We start from the raw sequence: 8,230 nt of genomic DNA, 5'->3' as shown, positions 1-8,230 counted from the left end.
TTTTGAGTAAATGAAACTAATAATATTTGATTGAATTTAACTATTTCTATATTAAGTAAGCATCACTTAAAATAATAACTTAAGCACAACGTAACACAGTTAAGTTAGGACATATAAGAATGGTAAAGTCCTGTTATTTTTGTTGTTTCAAGTAGGTAGGATTTAATAATAAACTTAATTTATGTAGCACATGCTAAAATACAATAAAATCTCAAAGTGTTTCACCAAATAAGTAAAATCAAATTGTCTTAAATGCATTGGTGGAAGACAAAATGTATTTATTTTAATATTCATTGTTTTATCACTGTGTCCTACATATATATTTTTAATTTTTTCCGTAAGTGTTGAGCAGCTGCAGGAATCAATTTTTATTCCGAGTTAATCTCTGATTCACCCTCCGAAGCGGAAGGCGGCGCTAATGAGCATTAATACGAAACACAGAAGAAGTAAAGGTATATGGGCGGGAACAGCACCAAAGAGGCAACACGGACGACTGGAGAAAGTTGGACCTAAAGGCAGCAACTAGCATCACTGGACTTACAGTAAGTTTTCAATGTTGATATTAGTTTATTGTTAAAATACGAATATTTAGTTGTATTTTGGGTGCGTGTCGAAAAGAATAGCAGAAATGTCGGTCCGTGTTTTTTATGTGCTTTGCTGCTCTCCCCGAAGGAAACTTTGCGCTTGCAGAGCTAGCATTAAGTTGTTGTAATGAGGGTCGCAGGCTGTTTAAAAAGTTAGATACTACTTGCTCTAGAGGTGGCGCCCGGTCGCCTAGTATGAAACAAAGTATTTTAATCTCTCTAAATTTTTAAACCCCCTCTCATGACTCAGAATAGTTGGGTCCAAACAAGCCCGTTGTCCCTGCAGTTACACAACGGAGATGCCTGTCTGCAGTGAGAGTCCTTTCAAGCAGTTTTCTTGTTAGAAACGCTATATTTTAAACTATATGTGCAGGGTTAGGGTTGTGAAGGAGCTCTTGGACCTCTGGCCTGCTCTAAAAATGGAGTCTGAGGTAATATGGATCAGCTCTGTTTAAAATGAAAATTGTAATTCTTACTCATGTGGCAGCTTTTTGCTGCTTTATAAAGATGTGCGAGATTCTTCAAATTGAACTGTATTGTCCTTCTGCTGTAGTTGTATGCAGAGTTTCAGCGGATTACAAATCAGAACCTGCCCAATACATTCTACGCTGAACTTGACCGCCATCTTCCTCGACTGATGACATTATTCAGCCAGGGCATCAAAAACTGGGAAGACAGCAGATGCCCTGGTTGAAATTCTAAGAATTCACAATGAACAGGTAATAATAGATTGTTACACATTTCATAGGTTGAACCAGTGGAACATTGGACAGGTTCAATGATTTAAATGAGCTTTTTGAATTTTGCTATTACTCCACTTTGTGTTTGCTATTTGTCTGACTGTATTAAAGATGTGAACAGGTTATTTGTGGACATATGTTCTGATTTGACTGTTGTTTTTGTTGTTGTTCAGTAAACTCACCAGTATATAAAATTCTGTTTTTATCTGGAAATAGGAAATCCATGATATCCACACCAAGTGCACTACCGTTCTCCCTGCCCTTCCTGTCTATCTGCATGAGGATGTCTCTGGATTTTTCAGAACCTGCACTGTGAGTGTCCTTAAGTATCTAACAGATACTACTATGTATATAAACAGTGCATCAAAGTACAAACATGTATTTTGATGCACTGTTTGGACTTACCTTTGTTTAGTCTACTCCTGTGTATTTCCTTTAGCTTAGTTTCAGTCTATCTCACACCACTTGATTCTCTGGTGAATTAGCTGATTTATGTGTGCAGAACATGGATCTTCTGTTTTTCACCTCTTACAGTGAGACTCAGGTCTCCCTTGTAAAAGAGGTATTGGATCTCAGTGGGAGTTGGTAAAATGAGAAATTATATGTCGTCTGTTGTATTTCTTGGGTTAGATTGTGATTAGTATCTCTTTTTCATTAATTCAGGACGAATCTGATGAGTTGGAGCTTGATGGTGTTGAAGTGGCCTCTTCACTGTCATCAGTGACCATCACACAACAAGTCCAGTTCACTACCAACCTGTGAAAATCTCTGTCGTCATTGAAAGTGATGCCGTGTTCAGTCTCCCCAGATTTGGTGAAGCCTTCCTAGTAATGTTTGGACTGATCTATGCACTTCACCACAGCTACCCCAAAGCCCTGACCAACACTTTAGAATTTACTCAAAAGATTTTATTTGGTCTAGAAAGTGGTAAACTGTCACCCAGGTTACAGACCCTCAAGAATGACTTGGTTATGTAGGAACTCATCTGAAAGAAGGATGCAGGGTGAAGCATTATAAAAGGCTAGTTCAAAGTTCTCTCCTTTCATCTAAATAATGCCTCAAAACATTATTAGATTACTCTACAGTAGAGCTGGGCGATATATCGAGTTTTTAAAACATATTGATATTTTTTTATACGAGATATAAGATGTGACAATATCCTTTATATCGATATAGTCTATGTTACGTTATAATTATAGTTGTGGAGCCGCAAGTTTGCCTCTCTTTCGTCCACTTTTGTCTCTACGCAACGTTACTCCGCCTCGCCTTCACTGAAGACAACTCCCCCTCCTACCCCATCGCTTCACGTGCAGGCAGCGACAAGACGGACACGGCAAATCTCCGTTAACGAGTTACTGCGCATCGCCCCATGCGTGGGGCTGGACGGCGTCAACGTGCTAACGAGCTAAACATGCTAACGAGCTAACAGCGCTAACCCTAAAATCCTTTCATTCTCTCAAAAGTTGATAGCGCGCCTTATATATGAATTCTGGTTGTGCTTGATGGCCGCGAACCGATTTTATGTGGTACACGGCGGTCAGCAATCTGTCACAAATGTTTGAGTACGACTTTGGTAAGCTACGGAGCTGCACCGCTTGATAGATTGTCGGCGCATTACGGCTACCAAAGAGCTTCGCGGAGTGATACGTACTGTGCTTCAACGTAATATTACCGTACTGTGTGTGTATAAGGACCATAAATGGCACCTGTAAGAGACGTGGTTATGAAGCGGATTTCAAACTCCAGGCTGTCAGTCACGCAGTAAAACTTGGAAATTGAGCTGCTGTGAAATCTGTCTGTCTTTGTTATTACGTTCAGCGTCTTTTAGTTTACATTTTGACTGCACAATTGTGAGCTCTTTGTTTAGCACAAAAACAACCTTGTTTTCTTTTATTTATGGAGCATGATTATTTAATGAATGCTCATAATTTAATTTTGAGTAATTTTTCATGTACATCTGTGCTGTATGTTAATAAAAGTGCCTGTGTGACATCTGGGACACAGCTTTGACTAAGAACTCTCTTTTTGTTCTTACTTTATGGCTTAAAAAATATATATATCGAGATATATATCTTATATCTCCATCCAGCTAAAAAATATCGAGATATGAATTTTGGGTCATATCGCCCAGCCCTACTCTACAGGTGTTCAGCCAATAGGTCCAAACTATACAACGTGCCTTTGTTCTCATTAACATAATGCAAAGCAACACTAATGTTTTGTATGTTTTAATGTTTTTCGTAATACTATTTCCAAAACATTGTGGGCTGCGCAAGATGACCTAAATTTCACTGTTTGATACTGGTTAATGTAAAACAAATAGCATTGTAATTCACTCAAATTGCTGCCTTGTTGTCTTATTCAGATATTAGCCAGAGAGCCAAAAGCACATTTTGATATTATTAATTATTATTTTTCATTACTCTGACAGTTTTCCTGACTAAACAATTTTTGGTCTACTTATTTTAATTTATAAATGTTTTTGTTAATTATTTTTAATTTATGTAATTTTTTTTTTTTAATGTATTTAATTTCAACATAGTGCTAAAAGGGAGCAGGCAAGATACTGTTCAATGGCAGATGTTTATGACTTTTGCATATTAAGTTACCGATACTCAGTGTAATTGAGGCAATCAATTGCCTCAAAAATTTTAAGTTTTGGGTCACATGTTTTTAAGTATCAAGTAGTCAACATATTTGACTAACGTGTACTTAAAATAATGACAACACAAACTAATAAACATTTGAGTTTTGTTAACATAAAAATGTTGTAGTTGTGTACTTATTTTTTATAAGTTCTGTGAACTTATTTCTTTGAATTTGTAAACTTGAAACTTTAAGTCATATTAACTGCAAATATTTGAGTTGACCGTTCTCAAAAGATACAAGTACCATGTAATCCAAACTTTTATGTTCTGGAAAAATTTGGCTTTTGAGTTGATCAACTCAAAAAAATTGAGGCAATCGATTGCCTCAATTTTTTTGAGTTCTGGTAACTTATTCGGGTTTACAGTGTAGAAGTCTTCATATTGCTGAGTTGTGATCATCTTACATCAAACACTTGTACAGCAGCAAGCTTTATTCACAATTCCACTGCCCTTGAAAATTCTATTATAGAAATCCATTTGGTGGACTGAAATGACTTATTCCCCGAAGCCTTTGAACCTCTGCAGAGCTGGTCAGCCTGCAGACGTGTGGCAGGTTCCCACTCAGACATAATGACAAGCGCGTGGTGCAAAGTGACAGGTCGACACCTCGCCTCCCTGTAGAGAGGTCACACGGAAGGTGGTGACACTTATCATCTCTTCAGATGTTGTCAAATGCCCGCCGTGGAAAGACATGGAATCAATACAGCTTGACAGATGATGGAAGTGTAAGGAGTGGGCTGAAAGACATGGTGGCTCTATGATAACCCGGGCTGAGGCCATTTTTTTAAGAAAGTGTGATGTCTTGTATCATTAACTCTCGGCACATCCGTTCAGTATAAAAATATAGCTTCAAATTACACATTTTCCATTCAAGTCTTTCCTTTGGGGTTTTTCTTTATTAGAGGGGCTGTGGTTTTAAAAGTCCTGAAGGTCTTTGGTTGATATTGCTGCTGTTAAATTTACAGGGTCGATGTCTGATCTGTGATTTTTTTATTTGGCAAAACTAGTTAAGGTTGATACTAACGAGGTCATGACCATCACTCTGAATATCCACAGTGCTTTCAGTTCAATAGGTTCAATTTACTCTGGTGCTTGACTCTAAAAGAAATGGTAGAAACAGAGATAAAACATCCAACCTGTTCTCATTCCTAGGCTCCGGATTAGGATGGTATCACCAGTGCCATCCTATCTTCTGTCTAAGTAAGCTTTTGTCATCCAACAAGATTGGTGAAATGTAGACAACAACACAAACAAGAAACACTTTGAGAGCACAAACCTCCACCTGGGGAGTATATCATTGTTTGCAGTAGTATTGTATTTTGTACATATTTGAGTAGTGGCAAAGGTGTGAATAGAAAGTTTCAAAAGTATACCAAAAGTCAAAATTTCAAACAGGATACTGTGGTTTGGTTCCCATGTGAGAAGTTTGTGTTTGTATTTAATTTGGCTTACTCTAGGTTAAGCACCAAAAAATGTATTTATAGAAAAAAGACTATGGTTTAGTTCAAAATAAAACTGTTAGCAGTCTTGTTGCTGGACTGACACAGCCAGCAGGTCAAGGCACCAACACTAAAGGAAACCCTGCATGTGTCTCTCCCCAGCAGTTTTGACAAAAGGGCAGTTTGACACCCCTGGAAAGAGAAAAGTCTCCAAAATCACACAGGTACATAACATAGAAAATAACTTTCACCTACTGCACAAAAGGCAAGCAAAATGGCTTGAAGTTAGGTACGGATGGGATTTCTTGGTGAAACAGTAACTTTAAAGTTGTCCTCCCTGATTGAAAGCCTGTTTCACTTTTCTTCACTCTTCTTAGATGTGGATACAAGTGGGGCTCATTTGATATAGAATCCAACTGTGACTGCAGTAAACTGAGAGATTAAACCAACAGGGTACAGCAAAAAAAGAGATTTCCAAGAGATGTTCGATGCAATGGAATATCAAGTATAATTTTACAGTTATCATCTCCCACAGGCTATAACAACATTTATTGTAAAACCCTTTTCAAATGCTGTGTTTCATCTATAGTGAGCTGGATTGTCTTGGATTGTGAAGCAATGAAACACAGAAATGACTTTTTTGTTTAAAATGAACACCTCTGTTGGATTTCACTCCTAGGTTCTCTCCTTCTCCACTTGTTTCCTGTAATCATTTTTCCTGTCACTTCTTAAGAAAAAATATAAAAGACTCCTAAAGAACAATAAAAAGTCCCAGATTCAGGTCTACCCAGAGGGACCCTATATTGTGGAATTAAAGCTGTAATTAAAATACCCATGACCTTACGCTTACACTTGAAGACAAAATATGCAGTCCATGACACATTTTATTTTTTATTGATCGTTTTTTTTATCGTTTTCTTCTTTTTTACTACCCACTGAAAGGGTCATGATGACGTGCACATTGGAAAATGACCCTAAAAGGTGCCCAGTGTGATACAATAAGAAGCCTAAGAGTTGGGATATTAATAGGCTGAGCAGACATAACATGTAATGAATGATGCTATAAAATGCAATATGCAATATGTTTCCCAAGTAAACATGTCAAATCCAGAAAAAATATTTGACTGCAGTCTGGTGGCACAGATTTGATTCCAGGAACCAATCTAGCTACCGACTTCCTAATGTCACTTTAATATTAGTCAGAGGGAAAATGGCAAAGGAAGCAATGAGTCATGGGTGATATTTCTCTTGGGGAGTCTTACACATGGTAAACATGGTTATGAAGGCCTGACAGCCACTCACATAAACAACCATATTAGTCTACAACGTTAAACTGTACTCCTAACTGCCAACTGACAGGTGGATGTCAAAGCACATGGAGTGTGTTGTTATTGAATGGAGTTGGAAGACATCACTACAGTGATCCTGAATCTGTGCACCTCGCCATGTGCAGCTGTCCAGATGCTGGCCTGTAAACAGCCACGAAGACTGAAGATTAATGTATGGTCTGACACACAGAAATTAATCAGGGGCAGCAGCACAGTGATCACAATATCTGTTTCCAATCATAAAGTGTTTTCCTGCCATAACTGAAGATGGAAAGTATTTGGTGACCTCACTCCAGTCGGCAGGGAAAGAACGTAACACTGAGCTTAATTTTTGTTTGTCTTTCCTTTTTATCCCCATTTCACCTGTTTTATTTCTGTGATTTATAGCTTACTTTAGGTTTAATTTTGTTTTATTATTTTTTGACTGCACTCTGTGTTAAAAGATCAAAAGACTGAGATTATTACTATACTGCAAGATAACCTATCAATGAAACCTGGGCCCTGAAGCTGGTTTTCTCTGATTGCCAAGTTATAATCCAGCTCTAAGGAAACAACAGTTTCCTGCACTGGAGAGACCACTTGTTGTCATTTTGACATTTTAAAACACTCTGTGGTCTGTGTAGTGAAACGCACATATGCTTATCCCTTAGCTGGATATTAATAAAATAAATACACAGATGTACGTCTTGATGGATGCATTGATGGATTAGTGGATGGTAATAATGATTATGCAGGAAAAATAAACTGAATAAGTTCTTCTGGAACTTATGGAAAAATAATGAGCTGTAATCTTCACAGTGAGGAAGAAACTGAAAATCCTTCTTTTATCTTTAAGACAACATCAAGGTAATGTAACATGAGATAAAATGTTGAAAAAAAATTGATATAAGAATATATGTTTTAATGAATCCTTAATCATCTGTAAAATAAAACATGAAAAACGGCTAAATAAAATGAATACAGTCAAATATATGCTCAGTGTAACAGTTCTTAGACTACTGCACCACGCTGTGTTGACATTATGTTGTTAGCTCACTCCTACAACTGTTCCTCTTTCCCACCTCCATGCTTCCAGCTGTTACCCAATGTAAGGCTGCTGATGCGTGGTGTAGTAAACACCATCAAAAATAAAATTAATGGATGAACCAACTTTTTTGAGGCAGGATCACACCCGTCTTAGTGTATCGCTGTTTAGAACACTGCTATTTAAGTTAAGTTCATTCCAAATTCCTCATTATTGACCTCAGACTTAAGCAGAGAGCAAACATGAAATTCAACTTTAATGTTAACGGCCATCACTGGTGATAAGATTTAGGTCTGTGGAATCAAAGAATCAAAGACCAAACAATAGTTTTCAGTGGAGGAGTTTGCGCCAGGTCTCCAAGGCTGAAGGTACTGCATCAGGTCAGGAGCATGCATGTTGTTTGTTCGTGGCGTGGTGCCGTGTGAATTTGTGAATTATGTCTCATAATAATCAGAAAGCTAGAGAAA

At 37.6% G+C, this 8,230-nt stretch overlaps 1 long non-coding RNA gene across 2 annotated transcripts; it reads left to right on the top strand.

The window, feature by feature from the left end:
• Positions 1-281: 281 nt before the first annotated feature.
• Positions 282-4,090, top strand: LOC113028803 (uncharacterized). 2 transcript variants are annotated; one of them, XR_003273283.2, is made up of 5 exons: positions 282-542; positions 958-1,015; positions 1,138-1,303; positions 1,541-1,636; positions 1,988-4,090. It is a non-coding gene; the product is annotated as an uncharacterized LOC113028803 (long non-coding RNA). The 2 variants fall into 2 exon arrangements; XR_013910737.1 differs by having other exon boundaries at positions 289-1,303.
• Positions 4,091-8,230: the final 4,140 nt, after the last annotated feature.

This window comes from Astatotilapia calliptera, chromosome 2, assembly GCF_964374335.1.
Source record: "Astatotilapia calliptera chromosome 2, fAstCal68.1, whole genome shotgun sequence".
Lineage (NCBI taxonomy): Eukaryota > Metazoa > Chordata > Actinopteri > Cichliformes > Cichlidae > Astatotilapia > Astatotilapia calliptera.
The sequence above is the reverse complement of the archived record's forward strand: the minus strand, read 5'-3'. Positions and strand labels throughout refer to the sequence as shown.